This window comes from Pseudorca crassidens, chromosome 9 (genome assembly GCF_039906515.1).
Source record: "Pseudorca crassidens isolate mPseCra1 chromosome 9, mPseCra1.hap1, whole genome shotgun sequence".
Taxonomy (NCBI): Eukaryota; Metazoa; Chordata; class Mammalia; order Artiodactyla; family Delphinidae; genus Pseudorca; species Pseudorca crassidens.
This window is the reverse complement of record NC_090304.1, coordinates 19,304,172-19,327,603: the sequence shown is the minus strand read 5'-3', so window position 1 is coordinate 19,327,603 and position 23,432 is coordinate 19,304,172. Positions and strand designations below refer to the sequence as shown.

At 35.1% G+C, this 23,432-nt stretch overlaps 1 protein-coding gene across 11 annotated transcripts in view; it reads right to left on the bottom strand.

The window, feature by feature from the left end:
- Positions 1-23,432, bottom strand: part of LRRC4C (leucine rich repeat containing 4C) — a 1,215,723-nt gene that overhangs the window by 191,213 nt on the left and 1,001,078 nt on the right. The window contains exon 6 of one of the 11 annotated variants that reach the window (XM_067749350.1): positions 1,080-1,212. The exons of the other annotated variants lie outside the window; for them this stretch is intronic. The gene's annotated coding sequence lies outside the window, so the exon portion shown is untranslated. The remainder of the gene's footprint in view (positions 1-1,079; positions 1,213-23,432) is intronic. 11 annotated transcript variants of the gene reach the window in all.

The following is a 23,432-nucleotide window of genomic DNA, read 5'->3' as shown; positions in this document are numbered from 1 at the left end:
TTTGCTTCCAAGTTTTGGCAATTATGAATAAATCTGCTATAAACATCTGTGTGCAGGTGTTTGTGTGGACATAAGTCTTCAATTCTTTTGGGTAAATACCAAGAAGCACAATTGCTGGATAGTATGATAAGAGTATAGTTAGTTTTGTAAGAAATCATCAAACTGTCTTCCAAGGTGGCTGTACCATTTTGCATTCCCACCAGCAGTGAATGAGAGTTCCTGTTGCTCCACATCTTCACCAGCATTTGGTATTGTCAATGTTTTCAATTTTGGCCAGTCTGATAGGTATGTAGTGTTGTCATTGTTTTAATTTACATTGCCCTAATGACGTAGGATAAGGAGCATCATTCCACATGTGTATTTGTTATCTGTATATCTTCTTTGGTGAGGTGTCTGTTCAGGTCTTTGTCCTGTTTTTTTAATGGGGTTGTTTTCTTATTGTTGAGTTTTACATGTTCTTTGTATATTTTGGATAACATTCGATTATCAGATGTATCTTTTGCAAACATTTTCTCCCATTCCTCTCATTCTCTTGACAGTGTCTTTCACAGAGCAGAAATTTTTAATTTGAATAAGGTTCAACTTATCAATTATTTCTTTCATGGATCATACCTTTGGTGGCTTGACAAAAAAGTCATTGCTGTATCCAATGTCATCTGGGATTTCTTGTATGTTATCTTCTAGGAGTTTTATAATTTTCCATTTTCCATTTGTGAAGGGTATAAGGTCTGTGTCTAGATCTTTTTTTTTTTTTTTTTGTATGTGGATGTCTAGTTGTTCCAACACCATTCCAGAGATAACTACCAAAACTTTTTTTTCAAGCTCTTAGTCAACACCACATGGTCAGCTAATAATCATAATTATTAAAAACTAATAAACTGGTATTGTATTTATTGGCAAATAAATGTCTTAATACTTGACATTAAAATAATAGAAATGGCCCTCTATTGGTGAAATTAAAGGTATTCATTATATGTGGGCTGACTTACATATTTTGGGGACACTCCTCATTTTTATATTAACACAGTTTAAGAATCGAGTGAGGCATGAAGCTTATATCCTTATGTTAGGAAAGATACCTGAGGCTTGATGCATACATTTTTCTCTGCCCAGCCATGAGTTAGAAGAATATTTCATTGGCTGATCCAACTAAAACAATATACAAATTCTGCCTCTGGAATGCTGTCTGCTGAAAGGTGGCATTCAGAGCACCTAAAAGAACAAAAGACGGAACTTTGTTGCATTTTCAGAACTATTTTTTGATTAGTCACCAATGCAAGCATGTATGTCTAAAAAACATTTGTGTTCTTGGCAAAATCAGGTCAGCAACTTTGCTTTGCTATGACCTAGTAATGAGAGTATAGCTAATTCTTATTCAGCTCAGGCTTCTTTGCCTGTTACTATCTACCAAAAAGAGTCTAGTGCCTACATGTTGTGCAGGACCAAAGCATCTTAGATCAATTTGCAACACTTAACATGGCCAAGGAGCAAACAGGAAACTGCTGCATCCTGAGTGTGATAAGAAAGATACTGTTAGAAATAGACATTGGAAGTGAGAGTAGCATGACATATATACACTACCGAATGTAAATTAGTTAGCTAGTGGGAAGCAGCAGCATAGCACAGGAAGATCAGCTCAGTGTTTTACGATGACCTAGAGGGGTGGGATGAGGAGGATGGGAGGAATATTCAGGGGGGAAGGGATATGGGGACATGTGTATGTATATGGCTGATTCACTTTGTTGTACAACAGAAACTAACACAGTATTGTGAAGCAATTATACTCCAATAAAGATCTATTAAAAAAAAAAAGAAATAGACATTGAAGAGGTAGACAAGAAGAAAAAATGCAGGGACTTTTAGCTCCTGATAATATTTTTGGGTTGAATTCTCAGTGTAATAGGAATCATGTAAGATATAAGAAGAGAGTACCTCTGAGCTGCTTTACATTTTTTAAAGATGATATTAACCAATGTGTAGAAAATAGATTGCAATGGTAAGACTGGGTTCAGGGAGGAAAGTTGAGGAATACTTCAGAAGTCCAGACAAGAGTAATAAAGGCTCAGACACAGTGACAGAAATGGATGTGAGAAATGTGGATGGACTTTGAGACATTTTTTGGGAAAAAATCTCAGTGGGATTTGCTTGTTGATTGGAAGTGAACAATAGGACAAGGAAAGACTCCTAGGTTTGGGGCAGCTGGTGGGAAATCTTCAATGCTGAATGTGGCTACTGGAGAAGGTATGTGCTGGAGGGTTGAGGTTCAGGCTTACTGCTAAGGGGTGTCTCTAGCAATGGCAGAGGAAGACATATCATAAGCCTTCTGTTGACTTCCCCATGGATCCATGCAGAAAGTTACTGATTCCCACCACAGGGCTTTCAACACAGACGACCTGTGGAGGGCACTTGCCCAGTGGGGTCATGTGAGATGTCTTGTTCACACTGGAAGGCCTCTTTTTTCATGTCTAGGTAGAAAGAACCAAATGGGAAGTGTCAGTGTTTCAGATGTATTTCAAATTCATTGAGCCTTAGTGTTTCATTGTAGAAAATGAATGACCAAGAAGAAGGTGTCTATCTTTATTTACCATCATTAAGAAGATAATATTCATCAAAAGCTATAGAGCTTCAAAATTATTCTTGGTTCTTAGTTCAGTGCATGAATATGTTTTCATAGTCATTGATTTAGTCAGTTAGTCATTCCATCTGTCAGTCTATTGGTCAGAGGTTCACTTAATAAACATTTCCCATAAATTAGCCATGCACTGGCTAAGTACTGGAGATGAGTCTTATATGACTCTTCTTTGGTCTCTATATCTCCTAGATATTTAGCCTGTTAAGCACCAACAAAAAAAAATCTCAAATTTATTTATTTATTTAAAAATTTTTATTTTTAAATTTTTATTGAAGTATAGTTGATTTAGATTTTTTAAAAAATTTTATTGGAGTACAGTTGATTTACTATGTTGTATTAGTTTTAGGTATACAGCAGAGTGAATCTGTTATACATGTACATATATCCACTCTTTCTTAGATTCTTTTCCCATATAGGCCATTACAGAGTATTGAGTAGAGTTCCCTGTGCTCTACAGTAGGTCATTATTAGTTATCTGTTTTATATATAGTAGTGTGTATATGTCAACCTCAATCTCCAAATTTATCCCCCCTTAACCCCTGGTAACCATACGTTTGTTTTCTACATCTGTAACTTTATTTCTGTTTTGTAGATAAGTTCATTTGTACCCCCTTCTTTTTTTTTTAGATTCCACATATAAGTGATATCATATGATATTTGTCTTTCTCATTACTCAGCCAAAAAAAAAAAAATGAAATAATGCCATTTGCAGCAACATGGATGGACCTAGAGACTGCCATACTGACTGAAGTAAGTCAGACAGAGAAAGTCAAATGCAACTTAGAAAACTGACTTCACTGCACTCTATATTGACTCTGGTACTATTGTAAAAATTAAGGATCAAACAAACAATAAAATTGATTGCTTTTATATTTGAGTTTTGAAATCTCTACATTCTTTAGAAAATCAGATTTTATTTTTATTTTATACTTCTAATTTCTAATTGTGGATGTATTTGAGATTCTTTTTTTTAAGGAATGGGATCAATATATACATATATATAATTTCATGATCTTTACACATGTTAATAGGTATGTAATGTAAATACTAACTAGATTTATACACAAGTCTACTCAAACTGAAATATTTTCACGTATATTTTAAAATAATTTTGTTTGCATAGGGAGAACTAAAATGAAAACATTTACACCCAAACTAGATATTATACTGTACTTTTCCATGGCCTGTATAGCTTTGAATAGAGACCTTTCAACATTCTGTGTCACAGTATTTCATCTAAAGTGAAGTTAATACTATGAAGCCACTTTATACTATTCTTATTTAACATGAGAATCAGGAGGCTGGTGTCCAGGAAGTTTTCTAGGCTCTTTGGTTTTTAATCTCAAAATAACTAGAGCACATCATTACTATTATCTGTAGTAAAAAGGTTAAGAAAGCAAGAGGTGAATTGTGAAAAAGAATATATTCACATCATTTTCAGTTCAGTGATACAATATAAGAAGTCAACATGTTGTAATTTTTTCTCATAGTTTTCTTTAGTTATTGGAGACAACTAAAGTGGTTGACAAGTTACATGTATTTATGAAATAATGTAATCACATTTTCTCTTGTACTTCTCTAAGGTGGGCAATAAGAGTCAACTACTGAGATAACTCTTATTGGATCAACATTTAACAATTGAGGTACAGGACATTTCCTGAGGGTTTATGACCAGGTTGAAAAAAAATTGGTAATCTCAGGAATTCCTGGGTGGTATCACTTTTTAGTTTATTTTTGCCTCAGAGATTAATAATCATGATGATTATTTCTGCCATAAATTAAAAATAGGAGAGAACTTCTATCTATTCAAATATGGACTATTTTATGGTTTCAGGGCTGTCAGCTGAAGCCATGTCACATGAGCCATGCTCAAAGGCTATAAGGGTATGGAGTCTGCAGAAAGCAAACAGACTTGGAGGATACTGGCCAGGAATCAGGGTCCCTGCATTGTTCTGGGAAAATGCAATGAAAACTGCTTGGTGTGCCTCAAGGCATAGAATAAGAACTCAATGTGGTGATGGCAGGAAATGCAATTTCAGCTCAGTGTAAAACTAAGTGTCTAAGCCATCAAAGCTATCCAAGGGTAGAACAGACTGCCTTTGAAGGTAGTGAGTTTATTGTCATTTGAGTATTTAAGCGTAGGCTGCACAGCCACTTGGTAATTACTTTCTTACTTAATATAGTATCATTCTCTGAATCCAATGAGTAATGCCAGTTTGGTATTAATTTAATGAAGAAGAGGCAGTTGAATTATGAACATATATGAATTGCTGTTGCTTGTGTGGTAAAGTTTGAGATGGAATTAGTAGCATTGGTCTAAGTGCCATAACATATAAATGAACATGGGAGAAGCAGCTTTTTCTGATGGAGCTTTCTCTACATACGTGGCCTTTAAAAATCAAATACACTTGAGCAGTGTATTAGTTTCCTAGGACTGCAATAACAAAGTACCATAAATGGAGTGGCTTTAAACAACAGGAATTTATTCTCTTACAGTTCTGGAAGCCAGAAGTTCAAAATCAGATGTGGGGGTGACATGACATCAGGAAAATGGCAGTGAGATGTCCCTTGGACATATTCTCCTCTTAGCAACAATGATTTGGCATCCATCCACAGACAAAAGTGCCTTCATGGGAGCTCTGGGATTCAGGAGGAGACTGGGAAATCCTAGTGAAGTCCAAGACCAAAGAGAGACAGTCAGGCTTGCAAGAAGGCAGCTGACTCACTGACCATGGTCCTGGCTACAGAAACATAAATATCTCTGGACCCCTGAGAACTTGGCTATAACCCTTTTGGCTTTGGATCTGTCACCAGCACCATACACCAAGAAACCTGGGAAAAGTCACATCCACCCATGCAGCAGGAAATAGACATATGGACATTGGTCCAAGCCATGGACCCTGAAGTATCCTGTGAACCAACTTCAGACCTTCTGGCCCATAGTCTGTGAGTCTCTGGAGGAGGGCCCACCAAATTCAGTCAGATTGTAGACTGAAAGTGCCCTGTAACTGGGCTCCAGCATGTCCCAGCCACAGTCTGTGAGACAAGACATTACAACTGCTGGCTCAAGACATTGAGCCTGGCTCAAGACATTACAACTGCCACTACATAAATATAAAGGATTCTAAGAGGATACTATGAACAAATATAAGCCAAAAAATTGGATAACCTAGAATCAATGGATAAATTCCTAGAAACGTACAACCTACCAAGACTGAATCACAAAGAAATAGAAAATTTGAACAGATCAATGAGGATTAAGGGGACTAAAACAGTCATCAAAAAACCTCTCAATAAAGAAAAGCCCAGGACGAAATGGCTCTACTGGTGAATTCCACCAAACATTTAAAGGAGAATTAATACCAATCCTTCTCAGACATGTCTAAATAATTGAAGGGGAGGGAACACTTCCAAAATCATTTTGCATAGCCAGTATTACCCTGATATCAAAGCCAGATAAAGACACTACAAGAAAATAAAACTACAGGCTAATATCCTTGATGAATATAGATATAAAAATTCTCAAAATAATTCTAGCAAATTGAATTCAATATGATCAGATGGAATCTATTTCTGAAATGCAAGCATGGTTCAACACACACAAATCAATTCACATGATACACCACATTAATAGAATGAGGATAAAAATCATATAGCCCTCTCAATACATGCAGAAAAAAGTGTTTGATAAGATTCAATTCCCTTTCACGATAAAAGTTCTCAACAAATTGGGTATAGAAAAAACATATCTCAACATAATAAAGGTCATATATGAGAAACCCACAACCAGCATCATACTCAATGATGAAAAGCTTAAAAATTTTCTTCTAAGATCAGGAACAAGACAAGGGTGCCCACTCTCACAACTCCTATTCAACACTGTACTAGAAGTCCTAGCCAGAGAAATTACGCAAGTAACAGAAACACAAGTCATCCAAATTGGAAAGAAAGATGTAAAACTGTCTCTGCTTGCAGATGATGTGATTTATCTATAGAAAATGCTAAGAGTTCCACCAAAAAGCTGTTGGAACTAATAAATGAACTTAATAAAGTTGCAGGATACAAAATCAGCATACAAACATCAGTTTTGTTTCTATACACTCACAATAAAATATCTGAAAAAGAAATAAAGAGAACAATCCCATTTACAACAGCATTGAAAACAATAAAATACTTAGGAATAAATTCAACCAAACAGTTGAAAGATCTAACTGAAAACTTTAAGATATTGATGAAAGAAATTGAAGAAGACACAAATAAATGGAAAGATATCATGCATCCATGGATCAGAATTAGTATTGTTAAAATGTTTCTGATAGATATATACTAGTATACTAGACATATACTAGTATACTAGATGTATATAAACTTAAAGCTGTTTATAGATTCAATGTAATCCCTTATCAAAATTTTAATGGTATTTTTCACAGAAATGTTAAAACAAATTAAATTAGTATGGGACCACAAGGACCTCCAATTGCTTTCTCTTTCTTGAGAAAAACCTGGAGTTCCTGATTTCAAAATATACTTCAAAGCTATAGTAGTAAAAACAGTGTGGTACTGGCATAAAAAGAAATACATAGACTGATGGAATAGAAAACCCAAAGAAAAGAATAGAAAACCCCAAAATAAACTTAGGCAGATACAGTCAACTAATGTTTGACAAGGGAGCTGTGAATACTTGGGTCAAAGATAGTCTTATTAATAAATATTGTTAATGCTGAATATTTACAAGTAAAAAATTGAAATTGGACTCCCATATTACACCAATCACAAATATAACTTGAAGTGGATTAAACACTTAAATGTAAGAACTTAAACTGTAAAACTCCTAGAAGAACACATAGGGGAAAAGTTATTTAACATTGGTCTTGGCAACAATTTTTTGGATATGACACCAAAAGCAAAAGCAATAAAAACAAAAAATTAACAAGTGGGACTACATCAAACTAAAAAAGCTTCTGCACAGCAAAAGAAACAATCAACAGAATGAAGAGGCATCCTACCGAATGGGAGAATATATTTGCAAACTATATATCAGATAAAAGGTTAATATCTAAAATATATAAAGAACTCATATAACTCAGCAAAAAAACCCTCAAACAATCCAATTTAAAAAATGGACCAAGGTACTAAATAGACATTTTTTCAAAGAAGACATACAAATGGCCAAAATGTACATGAAAAGATACTAAATATCTACTAGTCACTAGGGAAATGCAAATTAAAACCACAATGAAATATTATTTCATACCTGTTAGAATGGTTGTTTTCAAAAGGACAAGGGATAACAAGTGCTGGTGAGGATGTGGAGTAAAGGAAACACTTGGGCACTGTTTGTGGAATGTAAATTAGTGCAGCCAGTATGGAAAACTGTGGAGGTTCTTCAAAAACTTAAAAATAGAACTACCATATGATTTAGCAATCCCATTTCTGGGTGTATATCTGAAGAAAATGAAATCAAGATCTCAAAGATATATCTGCAACACCCTGTTTGTTATATTCATTGTAGCATTATTTACAATAGCCAAGATGTGTAAACAACTTGTGTCCACCGATGGATGAATGAATAAAGAAAATGTTGTGTATACATACACAATGGAATAGTATTCAGAAATGAGAAAGAAGGAAATCCTACCATTTGCAACAACATGGCTGGATCCTGAGGAATTTATACTAAATGACATGCCAGGCAGAGAAAGACAGATACTGTATGATCTGACTTATAAGGGGAATCTAAAAAAAGCTCCAAACTCATAGAAACAGAGAGTAGATTGGTGGTTGCCAGGGGCAGGGTGGTGGGGAAAATGGGGAGATATTGGTCAAAGGGTACAAACTTCTAGTTGTAAGATGAATAAGTCTTGAGGATCTAATGTATAGCATGTTGACTATAGTTAACATATTGTATTACGTACCTGAAAGTTTCTAAGAGAGTAGATCTTAAATATTGCTCTCACCACACACACAGAAAAATTGTAATCATATGAGGTGACAGATGTGTTAACCAACCTTATTTTGGTAATCATTTTGCAATATACACATCTATTAAATCATTACTTCGTACAAAAACTTACACAATGTTGTAAGTCAATTATATCTCAATAATGCTAGAAAAACGAAAACTGAATTTTAGATTAACAATTAATAATTGTTTAGTATGTCTCAAATATATGAACTGTCGGTCTGAAAATCGAATTTAACTGGGGGAAAAAAATGATGTGGGTAGGCCCTGCTGCTTTTCAGACTCTACTTGAGAATCTTTCCTTGTCTCTTTTAGCTTTTGGTGATTCTAGCTGTTCCTTGGCTGGTAGCAGCATAACTCAAATTTCTGCCTCCATCTTTACACGGTCTTCTTCCTTCTACTGTGTGTCTCTTCCTTATTTCCAAATTTCCCTCCCTTTACAAAGTCATTGGATTTAGGGCCCACCTTAACCCAGTGTAACTTCATCTTGACGTGATTACATCTGCAAAGATACTATTCCCAAATAAGGTCACATTCATAGCTATCAGGAGTTAAGAACTCAACATATGTTTTTGGGAAATACAATTCAGCCCACAACAAGCAGTTTTACATCTTTTCATCATCAGCACTTACATGTGAATTAAGGTATCTGACTTTTCCTTTTAATGTTCTCCCTTTCTTGGGTTTCAATTTCCAAAATCCTATCACTTTTACTTTAACAGTCTAACAAAACTGAAGCATGTGTATCCTTAAATACATCATTTTCTCTCATATTATTGTTCATGGACTAGAGTGTCCTGCTCTGTCCACCTGACAACTCTCTAGTTGTTCTTCAAATTTTAGCACCATCATAACTTTTTCATATCTACTGTGAAAAATTGAGTGTCCTTCTCCCTTTGTTTGCATCATACCATATACAGATATTTCCACTAAGCCAATTGTCAGACCAAATCACTAACATTTCTTTATATATATATATAATTACAATGTATATTTAATTATAAAATAACCAAGGAAAAAATTGCTTATCTGATGTAATTACTGCAGGCTTGGTGGTCAAGATGGAAAAACCTAACAGTATTTGGGCTCACTCTGTTTTAGTATGTACAGAGAGAATGCCACAGGGGATCCTGTTTCATTTTCTATTGAGGGACACCTATCATGCTTTTAAAAGTTTTTTCATTAAGACTCTTACATGATTTCTAAATATTAAGTTTATACCTACTGGGAACATTTACTTATTACCCAAGACACAGTGCAACATTTCAGTGAAAATTTTAATAATGGTTTCAGAAGATACTGTCAAGAAAAGCATGCCATTGGGTACCATTATCCATAAGGACAGTAGGATAGAGTTTAGGAAAGCGTATTGATGACATAATAAAACATTTTAAGAGAAGTTTATATCAGTACTTCACAGTAATACACCACAAAATATGGGTAGTGGGGGAAGGTAATTACATTTCATTTTGCCCTCTGCATGCTATTTCACTGGTGGTATGCACTCATAATTGGTTACTTGAAAGAATCCAGCAATTACAAGCATATTAATTAATAAGCAAAGCATTAAGCAGAATAATGAAGTCAACAGACATATACACATACATATACACATATGTTACATACATATGTATAAACATACATAAATAAGCAAGCCAGCCAGTCAGCAGAGAGTGAGGTATGATAAGCATCAACACAGTCAGCCACTATGGAGAACAGTATGGAATTTCCTTAAAAAACTAAAAATAGAGCTACCATATGATCCTGCAATCCCACTCCTGGGCATATATCTGGGGAAAACCATAATTTGAAAAATACATGCACCCCAATGTTCATTGAAGCACTATTTACAATAGCCAAGACATTGAAGCAACCTAAATGTCCATTGACAGATGAATGGATAAAGAAGATGTGGTATATTTATACAATGAAATATAACTCAGCCATAAAAGAGAATGAAATAATGCCATTTGCAGCAAGATGGCTGGACCTAGAGATTATCATAATAAGTGAAGCCAGGCAGAAAAAGACAAATAGCATATGATATCACTTATATGTGGAATCTAAAAAAAATGATGCAAATTAACTTATACACAAATCAGAAATAGACCCACAGACATAGAAAACAAACTTATGGTTACCAAAGGGGACAGGGGGGATGGGATAAATCAGGAGTTTGGGATTAACATATATACACTACTGTATATAAAATAGATAACAAACATGGACCTACTGTATAGCACAGGGAACTCTACTCAATATTTTATAATAACTCATAAGGGAAAAGAATCTGAAAAAAATATATATGTGTATGTATAACTGAATCACTTTGCTATAAACCTGAAAGTAACACAACATTGCAAATCAACTATACCACAATAAGAAAAACAAAACAAAACAAAACATAGTTGGGGGTATCTATCTCAAATTTTCACTTTATTTCTTTTTCCCATTCTCTATCTCTTTCACCCTCCTTTCATTTCTTCCTTTCCTTTTATTTTCTTTTTCCTTTTTATCATTTCATTATCTTCTCTGTAACAGATCACCAGCTGTAACTCAGGAAAATATAACATAAAGGCACTGTCTAAAACATTTAGTCTGAGCTCACTCTTCAATATTACAGCTCCTTTCCTAAATGGTAATTATATCTTGGGTATTGCAACCCTTTGAAATTACTAGTGAAAGCACTTTTCCTCTCCCCCCCGCCATTTTGAAAGAATTAGATCTTTTCTCAGGTGCAAAACTTTCAAAACGTTCAATATTAATGACATATTATTCAATGATGCTAAGTCATTCTACATTTCATATCCCAAACAAAATTATGATCCAACCAATAACATCAAAATCATAACTGAAATGAAGTAAGCACTAGAACTCAGTTTGTACACCTAACACTAATCTTATTCCTCAGAAGACTTGATAATATTGTCATGATGAAACTATTTGGGAAGTGATTTTTAAAATGAAAATGACTCTAGGGAAACAAATATCACCTAAACTTTCTCCAGAGGTCTATATAGAATATACATAAATCTCATCTATTCAGAGTTACCTTCATTACAAATAAAATTTTGGGGAGCCTGATAGAAAAAAGCTTGATACTATTTCTAGCCAGCTGATTTTAAAGAGGAAAAGAGGCTCCTGATGTTATGGGTTTGCTACCGAACTGAGGGGGCTGCAGAAAGCCAGAGATGGATGCTGTCTGCTGGATGTTTATGTTCACACTTTTCTTATTCCTGTTTCAAGAGGAGTAACCAGTTACAAAGGACCAGAGGGTGTTTTTGCACCTTTTCCTTCTCTTGATTAAGGTAGACTTCACAGCCCAAGTGTGACAGGCAGTGTTTCTGCACACTGGAGTCCTCCCAGGAGCATATTGTCTATCTCTGTAGGAGCTGGAGGCTTTAGATTGGTTCAGACACCACTTTGCCATCAGCAATTTCTTTGTATCCAGAAAAGAAAGTGGTGTCAGGTATGGTATATTTTCTTTGGATAGTTTACAGGAGTTGTCCCATACAACAGAAAGCCATACCTTTCCACAATATAATGAAAATAGCCTGGGTTTTAGAATCGAAAACACCTCCAGTTCCACAACTGTTAGTTGGAAAAAGTGCTTAATGTAAGAGGGCCTGGTTTTTAATCTTTAAAATGGTAAAAGAAAACAAAACAACCTATTTCATGGGGCTGTCATGTGAATTAATGTGCTTTAAAATTTTTAATATTCTAGAATATAAATCCAGCAGAGTAGGTACCTTGATCATATTTTTCCCTCTCTTACCCCAAGGTCCTAGGGCAGCATCTTGCATAAAATAGGCACTTAATATATCTTTTGGATTGTACTGATTGAATATATTCAGCATACTGAACATTTTTTTTTTTTTTTTTTTTTGCAGTATGCAGGCCTCTCACTGTTGTGGCCTCTCCTGTTGCGGAGCACAGGCTCCGGACGCGCAAGCTCAGCGGCCATGGCTCACGGGCCCAGCCGCTCCGCGGCATGTGGGATCTTCCTGGACCGGGGCACGAACCCGCATCCTCTGCATTGGCAGGCGGACTCTCAACCACTGCGCCAGCAGGGAAGCCCCTGAATATTTTTTTTAACCCAGGTCCTAACATAAACAAGATCAACAGTGATACAATATGGTTTTTGGCAAAAACTTCTTGTTCATCATAAAATATTACTTTTAAAATTGGAAGTGTTTAAGGTGACCAGCTGGACAGTTGAAGAGAACTTACCAACTGTAATTCTATTCGTTTATTCTCCTCCATTTTTTGTGAACTTTCTCTAAAGAGCAATAGCAAAGGATAAGTCCATGGTTTTGGATGATTATAAAATTTAAAGGTAATTTTAATACTTCAAGTAAAAAGAAAACTGGTATTTACTTGGAAATTTGGCACATGTGTTTCCAGGAGAGGAAAAATCTAATGACTTCATGGATGTATGACTTTTGCCACTTCTTCTTGCTGTGTTTTAAAATGAATAACTGAAAATTTTGTTTGAGAAACAATTTCATTCCAATTGCTTATATTTTCTACTGCTTTAACATATTCTAATTTTTCTAAGTATTCTCCACTTCATCCTCCTTCCCATCCTGCCCAGGCATATGGTTATTTCTACTTTATATACTATTTTCCAACGTACAAAACTAATAGGCAAAAGAAATTATGCATATGGCATTCTGATTTTTCTTTTGCTCCCATGGGCAGAAATATGAGAAGTTCACCATTGAGCCCAGTTTACAGTTCAAGTGTTGGTTAGTATTAAAACAGTGCTGGATAAGGATGTAATCACACACCTACTTTCACCCAACTAAATTGTTTAAAACCTGCTCTCCTCTTAATACACTCTGATTAAGAAATATGTGTATAGTTTTTTTATTACTTTTCTCCATTATAATATACTATGTACCTAAATATGTACATAAATATATATTAAATATAATAAATATTAAATAAATCTATTAAATATAAATAGTGTACAACATATACAACATGTTGTTCATGTGTACAACAGATTTGTGAATGTTGAACCATCCTTGCAGCCCTGGAGTAAATTCCACTTGACAGGGTGTATGATCCTTTTAAGGGGTTGCTGAATTCAGTTTCCTAATATTTTGTTGAGGATTTTTGCATTTATGTTCATCAGGGATATTGGCCTGTAATTTTCCTTTTGATGGTGTCTTTGGTTTTGGTAATAGGGTAACACTGGCCCTTTAAAATGAGTTTGGAACAATTCCTCTTCGATTGTTAGGAAGAGTGTGAGAAGGATGGAAATTAAATCTTTGAATGTTTGCTAGAATTCACCAGTGAAGACATCTGGTCCTAGATTTTTGCTTGTTGGAAGTTTTTGATTACTGCTTTAATCTCCTTGCTAGTTAATTGGTGTATGCAGACTTTCTATTTCTTCATGATTCAGTCTTAGAAGATTGTATGTTTCTAGGAATTTATCCATTTCTTCTAAGTTTTTCAATTTCTCAGCATATAATCGTTCATAGTAGTTTCTTAGGATCCTTTGTATTTCTGTGGTATCAGCAGTAACTTCTCTTTTGTTACTGATTTTATTTATTTGAGCCCTCTCTCTCTCTCTTTTTGATGAGTATAACTAAAGATCTGTCAATTCTGTTTATCTTTTCAATGAACCATCTCTTAGTTCCTTGATCTTTCCTATTGTCTTTTTATTCTCTTTTTCATTTATTTCTCCTTTGATCTTTATTATTTCCTTCCTTATACTAATTTGGGCTTCATTTTCTCTTCTTTGTCTCGTTCCTTTAGGTGTAAACTTAGATTGTTTATTTGAGATTTTTCTTGTTTTTTGAGGTAGGCCTGTATTGGTATGAGCTTATCTCTTAGAACTGTTTTTGTTGTTTCTCATAAATTTTGGTATATTTCTGTTTTTATTTGTCTTTAAAAATTTCTCCTTTGATTTTTTTGAATGACTCTTTGGTTATACAGTAGCATGTTGTTTAATCTCCACATTTTTGTGATTTTTACAGTTTTCTCTCTTGTAACTGATTTTTAGTTTCATATCATTGTTTGGAAAATATGGTTGATACAATTTAAATCTTCTTGAATTTATTGAGACTTGTTTTGTGATCTAACATGTGATCTATCCTGGAGAATGTTTCACGTGCACTTGAGAAGAATGTTTTCTGCTGCTTTTGCATGGAATATTCTATATATATCTTTTAAGTGCATATGATACAATATATAGTTTAAGGCACCTACTTACTTGTTGATTTTCTGTCTGGATGATATACCCACTGATGTAAATGGGGTATTAAAGTCCCCTAATATTATTGTATTGCTGTCAATTATTCCCTTTAGTTCTGTTAATTATTGCTTTGTATATTAGGTGCTCCTATATTAGGTGCATATATGTTTACAAATGTTATATCCTCTTCTTGGATTAAACCCTTTATCATCACATAATACCCTTCTTTGTCTTTTATTACAGTCTTTGTTTTAAAGTGTATTTTTTCTGACACCAGCTTTCCTTTTGTTTCCAGTTGCATGGAATATAATTCTCCATCCTTTTACTTTCAGTCTGTGTGTATCCTTATTTCTTCAGTGAGTCTCTTGTAGGTAGCATATAAATGAGTCTTTTCTTTTTTTAGTTCATTCAGCCACTCAGTCTTTTGACTGGAGAATTTAGTCCATTTACATTTAAAGTAATTATTGATAGGTAAGTATTTATTACCCTTTAAAATATTTTTTTCTGTTTTTTTAGTTTTTTTCTGTTCCTTTCTGAGAGAAGCCATAATAACTTTTATTGACTGATTACTTTGTGCACTGCAACACTCTCTTATTTAATTCTCCCAGTGTCACAATATAAGAATTTTAACTTTATTTTACAAAAAAGTAAATTGTAAATCAGAGAAGTTAACCTAATTGTTTAGTACCATGATGCTAAAGCATAGCAGAGGCAAGGTTAAGTCTCAGGTCTGTTTATTCTGGCTCCCCTTCACTAAGGAGAAATGAGAGTTGTTTTTCATAAACACAAAGAAAAGAAAAAAATTAAATTGCAAAAGCCTAAATTAACCCTGTATGATGACTTATCTATGGTGAGAGAAGATTTAAAGATGAAGATTATACGAGTAGAGATAAATTCAAAATTTTGTGTATTCTTGTTAGGTATGTAACATTCTGGTGGTGAATGCAGCACAAAACAAATTAACAAAGCCTTGAACTTGCCATGGTTCCATGGCAAGTTGTCTGTTCGTGTCATGGAATCAAAGGTTGTTGGGGGGAAAATTAATTGTTGAAAACCCTAAAACCAGGTGAAAACTGATATTTCTTATTTTTTTCTTCAATTTTACTTCAATTAAAATATATAAACTTAAAAAACTTTTAAATTTATACTAATTTGGTTGCCTTATTTTCTTACAGAGTTCAAAAGACAGAAGCAAAGACAGGCATCACTTGATACATCACTTTTCATATCTCATCTTTTCTTTGCCTGAGTGGCAAGGTTAGGTTCAATTGTAAAAAGAAATATAAATTGATGTTCCTGTGCTTGCAAAATATTAGGATGCCATTGAATATCTGAACCTTAATATGGAGTCTTTCTGAGGTTTTCTTCATAAATATTAGCTCAGTATTAAGCTTTGGATTCTGATACAGAATATGTTACTGGTATTTTTTAAAGCAAGACGATTAAATCATTCTAAAGAAAATATAGCAGAACTTGTCTGTATCTAAGCTCTATATTTGGAAAATCCAAATATAACCATATCCAAAATTAACCATACTCAGCTTTATCCATGGTATATTAATGCATACATTTGGAGCAAATTTAATTTTGAAAATTCAATTTAAGCACTTTAAAAAGTAAAGGCTCATACTTTATAAATCAGTGAAGGAAATACAATTCAACAAAAAAAATGGGTGAATAAAATGGAGAACCATTTGATAGAAAAATAAAGACAAAGTTTTCAAAAACCTATGAAAAACTATGTAGTATCACTATTTTGAAGAAGTAAATAAAGACGAAATACTGGCTTCATCTATCAGTTTTGTAATTTTCTTTTAAATGTGATCATTGAAGCCTCAGTTAAAAGCACCTCTTCTGAGATACCAGTTGTATTTAAAGTGGCTCCCTTTCCAAGTTACTTTGTTACCTTATCTATATACTAAATATTTCTTATCATACTATGTAATTTCCCTTTTACACTTGTCTACCTATCTATCTATCACCTATCTATCTATCTCTATCCATTCATCCATCGTCTGCCTATACATCTACCTTTTTATCTATCCATATCTCCATTTATCCCTCTCTCTATTTTTTTTTACTACCTATCTTTTGCCAAGTAGAACATGGGCTCCATAAGTTCAGCAATAATGTTTCTCTTACTTACTACCTCATCCCTTGCCTAGGATGGTGTCTGAAACTTAAGTGGTGCTCATAAAGTGGTCCTTGAAGGAATAAGTACATGCTACAGAGTAAAGAATGTATAGATAAATGGGCTCACTACTGTTAGAAATGCATTAATAAAACTTGGCTTATATATATTTTGACACAGTTGCACAAAAATGAACTTTTGTGTATAGAGGAATACATAATGCAGTAATATTTGTGATAGCAAAAATCTGGAGTTACCTAAATTTGTCAGTAGGAGGGTGGTTAAACAAATTTCTTGGTATCCATATGATGAGGATACTATTAACCATTAAAACCAATATGGTTATTTATATTTATATGGGATGATACCTAAAGATCTCAAAGTTCTATTTTTCATTTTTTAAAGGCTAGATGCAGTACAGTTTTTATATAATACTTTTTGTTTAAAACTTTTATAACTGTGTGTAACATTTTATATATACACACATATAGATAGATAAAAATATACAAAATAGTTACATTTGGAAAGTGTGAAGCTGGGGAATGGATGGAGAAGATACTCTTCATTTTAGGCTTTTTTAGTACTGTTTGAATGTATTAATATGTTTATGTGGTGTTTTTCTAATGATGATGCTGATGATAATAAAACAACTTCTGAAAAAACATAATATAGACCTACACCTGCTATTTAATAAGATACTGCAAAATAAAATTTTAAGTTAAAAAAAGCAAGTTTGAGACTTCCCTGGTGGTGCAGTGGTTGGGAATCTGCCTGCCAATGCAGAGGACACGGGTTTGATACCTGGTCCGGGAAGATCCCACACGCCGTGGAGCATCTAAGCCCATGAGCCACAACTACTGAGCCCGAGTGCCTAGAGCCCAAGCGCCTAGAGCCTGTGCTCCGCAATGGGGAGAAGCCACTGCAGTGAGGGGCCCGTGCACCACAACAAAGAGTAGCCCCCACTTGCCGCAACTAGAGAAAAGCCTGCACGCAGCAACAAAGACCCAACACAGCCAAAAATAATTAATTAATTAATTAATTAATTAATTAAAGAAAAAGCAAGTTGTAGAAAAAAATGAAGTTAAGTAAAAGGAATGCAAGAAATTAAAAGTAAGAAATAACTCACATGTATAGGTCCTAAGTGTTTATTTAGAGATATATGCTAAAATCTAAACAGTTCTGGAAGAATGTTCACCAAGAGTTAACCACAATATATTTTGGAAAATAAGTTAAGTGAGTCTGATAGGGAGATTTTCATGTTTTCTTTATGTTATATATGCTAGAATATTTTAATAATGAGGATGTATACATGCATTACTTTGTAACCAAAAACAATAATAAAGGGAGGAATTAAAGCCTCAGTTATATATAAAAACCAGGTATTACCAGATCTTGAAAGTGTCCACCTCTTGATACTTTGGAAATAAAAAGAAATTCCTTAATAAGGCAAGGTAAACTTGAGATATAAACATTAAATGAGATGTTGGGTCAGAAATTCAAAGTTAGTACTTTTATGGCTTCAGACAGAAGTACCGTCTACTCACACCAGATTACTTTCCTAAATAACCTGAGCTCTTTTAACTCTAGGGATTTAGGCTTAGCTAGTCTACCTAGAATTCCTATATGACCTTTTATGTTAGGCACTCTGATGTCTCTTCCTCTCTGTTAACCCCTGACAGTTCAGGGAAGAATTACTCATTCCACATTCTGGGTTGCTCCAGCATTTATTACACTTATGTATATATGACTTTTTAGCTTTATGGTCTCCGAGTACCTTGAAGTCAAGGACTTTGTGAGGAACCTCTTGAAATCTCCAGATCACTGCAAAGTCTTGTACATAAGTGTTCGGTATTTATGTGGTGAAGTTGTGTCTGATTCTTGACTTCAGAAACAAAGTGAAGACTGCCACATGAGTGTAGCATCCATGATCTCTGCTCACAGTATTGACTTGCTATTTGTATATCACTTCTTACTTTAGAGTTCTTACATGACTTTATCATTTTCATATATCATCTCAAGCCAGAAAAATAGGCATTACCACTCTTCACATTTTACTGTTGAAGAAACAAACATATTTATTTTCCCACAGGCCCCAAGTGGCACAGCTGAGCTCGGCTCTCGGGCCATTTAAATCCAAAACCACAACCAATTAGTGTAAAGCGGGGGATGAAATGACACCGTTCTGGAGACAACGTACTTCTGGGAGGTTAGACACAGCAACCTTCTGCAGACATAAATAAAGGTTGGTAGAGACCCTCTACCACAGTCACTCTTCCTCTTATAGACTTCTTTTCATTTGCAGCAGGGATGGGGACATTCTTACAAATGGTATGTCTATCCCAGCTCCCAACATCTCAGACAACAGCCAATACTCAACAATACTGCTTCCTCCCTCCACTGAAACTCATGCAGACTAAAGAGACTTGATGATCCAGATCTGTAGCTCCCTCTAATTATTTCAATGTATTATGTAAATAATAATAATAACAATAAATGTAACCCCTCCTGCACACCCAAGGTCAAGACCTGAGATTATGTGAGAAATTCGGGAGAAGAGAGAAAGAGGAATAAAGAAAAGCAGTGAGGGAAATGCCTTTCTCAATGTTAATAATAGCTAACATTTTTTGAGCACTTACAATGCAGTGTTTAAAAGACATAGTATAATAACATAGAGGTTAACTGAATAAACTTAGAAGTCAGACGGTATGGGTTTGAATGTCACCTCTGGCACTCACTATGACTCTTGGACAAGTTGCTTACTTTTTCAGTGTCTTAGCTGTAAACTGGCGCTGATGATAATAGTGATGTGGTATCTGCCAATTTCCATAGTGTAAATTCTGGTACAAATGCCCATTAGAAGCTACCAATGGCTTAACAAACAGCTCACAACATTTTTGAATATTTAACAATCGTCTCTCAAGAGCTGGAATGAGACAGCTCCAGCATACCCCTGTTGTTATGATGATTAAATAAATTAGTGGCATAAGCATTTACAGGAGTTCCTGGGATATAGGGTGCATTACATTAGGTATTTTTTAAAGAGATACTTAGATTAACTCTTCTATTTCTCTATGAGATTCTGTTATCCTATTTCTTCTATTATTCTATGAGATTAGTGTTATTTTAATTTCAAGGGAGGTTAACGAGGTAGAAAAGAGCTTCAGTATCTGGCTGCTAAAAAGAGTTGGGACTTGGGCAGCCTGCCACACCATATTGCCATCTTGCTTGGATTACCAGGAGATCACATCCTGATGGGGATCATTGTGCCTACATAAGAATTTGACTGTGAACGCTCACAGGGTGAAAGAAAATTAGAGAATCCTGGTACTATTACACAATGTGAAACACCAATATCAGCTCTAGAGGTTCCTTGGTCCCAGGGATTTTTCTATTGCCTTTGAGGCAAATTATTTATCATATCAAACAATGAGAAAACCATACTAATATGTATTCTCAAGAATGGGGCAGACAATAATGACAAGTTCTGTTCCCTAGGCATTTATTTTGTGCTTGACACTTTATTAACCACTTGAAATGAATTATCTTACGCAATAATAACAGCAACTGGCTAAGGTAGGATTATTATTGCAACACTCTGCAGATGAAGAAACTGAAGCTCAGCAGTGTTAAGTAACTTCTTCAAGGGCACAAAGCTGCCATAAACAGCTCTGTCTGAATCCAAAGTCTATGGATACACTGAAAACCATACACTCAACTGCTATCTCTTAAATTCATGAAAAATTGTCAAGAAATTTAGAAATACATTGATGCTCTTCAGAGATGAAAGTATTATCAAGAAATCTAAGGTTCATACTGAAGCTTTTTAGGGTTGAGAATGTTAAAGACCAATGTCAGGTCAAAGATAGGGTGAAATTCATGTATTCCATGTGATTACTCCTTCCTAAAAAGTATAATTATATTTTAATAGAACTACCAGATGATCCAGCAATTCCACTTCTGGGTATAAATCTGAAGGAAAAGAAAACCCTAATTCAAAAAGATATATGCACCCCAATGGTCATAGCAGAGTCATTTACAATAGCCAGGATATGGAAGCAACCTAAGTGTCCATCACAGATGAATGAATAAAGGAGATGTAGTTTATATGTACAATGGAATATTACTCAACCATAAAAAAGAATAAAATTCTGGGGCTTCCCTGGTGGCGCAGTGGTTGGGAGTCTGCCTGCCGATGCAGGGGACAGGGGTTCGTGCTCTGGTCTGGGAAGATCCCACATGCTGCGGAGCAGCTGGGCCCATGAGCCATGGCCGCTGAGCCTGCACGTCTGGAGCCTGTGCTCCGCAGCAGGAGAGGCCACAACAGTGAGAGGCCTGCGTACCGCAAAAAAAAAAAAAAAAAAAAAAAGAATAAAATTCTGCCATTCACAGCAGCATGCATAGACCTAGAGGGTATTATGCTTAGTGAAATAAGTCAAACAGAGAAAGATGAATACTACATATTATTATTTATATGTGGAAACTAAAACACACACACACACACACACACACAAATGAATATAACAGAACAGAAAGATTCATAGGTACAGAGAACAAACTAGTGGTTACCAGTGGGAAAAGGGAAGAGCAGAGGGGCAAGATAGGTGTATGTTATTGAGAGATACAAACTACTATGTACAAAACATAAGCAACAAGGATATATTGTACAGCACAGGGAAATAGAGTCATTATTTTGCAACTTTAAACAGAGTATAATCTATAAAAATATTGAATCGATATGTTGTATACCTGAAACTAATATAATATTGTAAAAAAGCTATACTTCAATTTAACAAATACATGTATTTTATTGTCAACACCCCTTTACTTTACTTTGAGTATGTATATAGATCTGAGACTGGAGGAGGGCAGGAAAAGAATTCTGTGCCTGTCAAAGAAACTCGTATTAGGAGATACGTAAGGGCCAACTTCGGGCTACTCTACATTCTGTTTGATACCTTCATTGTATTGGAGGAAAAAAAAAATTAGTTGGTTCATTTAGCTTTTCACTTAATTCAGCGTTTTATTGTGCACTTCAGTTCTCACCCAAATGAACAGAGACGGTGCAAGAAACAGAACACAATTAATGGGGCTCTCAAGACACGTGGTTGTTGCTCTTGCTTCTTTAAGAGACAGAAATCATTTTCTCCCTTCTGCGAAACTCCATTACCCAGCAAAAAAAGAGTTTCCTAACAAATGTCTATCTTACCAAAAATGGAGAATCCATCTCTGTCTCATATGTATAGAATCATGGGCACACATTCACAGTGTACCTACACACAGCAAGCCTGCCCACAAAGCATTCCCCTCCTTTTGCCTGTTAAAGATATAATGTCCGGGCATGAAGCAAAGAATCACTATAAATTAGAAGTAGTATGGCCTTTAGCTCAAATTATGTCGAGTCTTCCCATTTTCAGAATAAGGGAAGTGAGGCTCGGAGAGGTGAGATGATTAGTCCAGGGTCAAGCAGGTGGTCATTGGGGAACGTAAATCAAGTTCCCCTCTCTCAACTCTATACATAGCCTTTTCTCTCCTATTCTAGGCTTCCTGCTTAATATTGATCATTGCCATGGTCCCACAGACTGATCTCCTTGGAAGCCTATCACCCAATCCTCTCAAAAGATGCATGTGCACTGGCGGAGAATCACTGGCCATCTTTCCACACACAAATATGTTTCCACATACAAATATGAGCTGGTGGCTGGTTTGAGTTTCTACTGATTCTCCAGCACATGCTTCTCCCCACACAAACAAATACATTACTTGCCTCATGCTAATGAGTTTCATCAGCTTAAAGAGCCAGTTTAATTAATCTTCTGTTTAACGAAAAACAATTCAATCTGATAAAATGTTTAGGAGAGAAACTAAAGCTGGTGTTTTTCCTACAAGTAATACGTCAGGTAGGGTTAAGAAAAAGTGTTGGCAAGTGATACAGAAGAAGTAATTCATTATTGAAAAATGATCTCGATATGTGTGATCATCTCAAAAGCTCGGCATTCACTGAGTGGCCTTCGTTTAATCACAAGTTGGCACATTGTATAAGCCAAACATCTCATCTTCTGTGCCAAAGACAGAGCAGCTTCTGCTCTAGGGAACAGATCCAGGTGGTAGAAGTTCATGGCACATCCTGGTTGCTTGGGAAATAAGCTGCCATTTCATTCTGAACTTCTCAGTACTGTGAGTTCAGCTTCCTCAGCAGAGATAACATTTTTTTCCTCCCAAAGCCACCATTATTTGCAATGGAGACAGTGTTAATTTCACTGCTTGTCAATTAAGCTCATCCCTTAATTTAGTTGGGATGTGTATACAAAACATGACAGTGCTAATTCTAGTCCTTAATTCATGCCTAGAATAAGCTATACTCTCCAAGCATCCTTGCCTCCAATCTTCCCATCTCAGTTTATTTTATGGTCAGATTAATCCTCTTATGCGTAGGTTTAATGAGAACATCATCCTATTTCAAAATCTCTTGGAGTCCCACTCACTACAGGGTAGAATACAAGTT